The 420-nt window shown below is 38.1% G+C and overlaps 1 long non-coding RNA gene across 1 annotated transcript; it reads left to right on the plus strand.

The window, feature by feature from the left end:
- The first annotated feature begins 47 nt into the window (after window positions 1–47).
- LOC106322333 lies at window positions 48–419 on the plus strand. The gene is made up of 3 exons (XR_001266358.1): window positions 48–127; window positions 198–275; window positions 350–419. It is a non-coding gene; the product is annotated as an uncharacterized LOC106322333 (long non-coding RNA).
- The last annotated feature ends 1 nt before the right edge of the window (window position 420 follows it).

The following is a 420-nucleotide window of genomic DNA, read 5'->3' on the forward strand; positions in this document are numbered from 1 at the left end:
GATTGTTTTGTTTTTATGTAACTTGACTTTCATGTCTATGTTTCCGCAGAGAGAAGGATTGCACACATGCAAAACATGAATGCAAATGCTATGGAGAACAATGGACAATGGCAGCCACTAACTCAAGGTTATAGTTTCCAAGTTAGGAGATTGTTTTGTTTCTTTGTAACTTGACTTGTGTGTTTATGTTTCCACAGAGAGAAGGTTCACGCACAGGCAAAACATGAATGCAAATGCTATGGTGACCTATGAACAATGGCAACCACAAACTCAAGGTTACAGTTTCCAAGTAATTAAAGAGATTGTTTTGTTTCTATGTAACTTGACTTGTCTGTTTATGTTTCTGCAGTCAGACACATGCAAAACATGAATACAAATGCTATGGTGAACAGTGGACAATGGCAGCCACAGACTCAAGGT

This window comes from Brassica oleracea, unplaced genomic scaffold, assembly GCF_000695525.1.
Source record: "Brassica oleracea var. oleracea cultivar TO1000 unplaced genomic scaffold, BOL UnpScaffold15804, whole genome shotgun sequence".
Taxonomy (NCBI): domain Eukaryota; kingdom Viridiplantae; phylum Streptophyta; class Magnoliopsida; order Brassicales; family Brassicaceae; genus Brassica; species Brassica oleracea.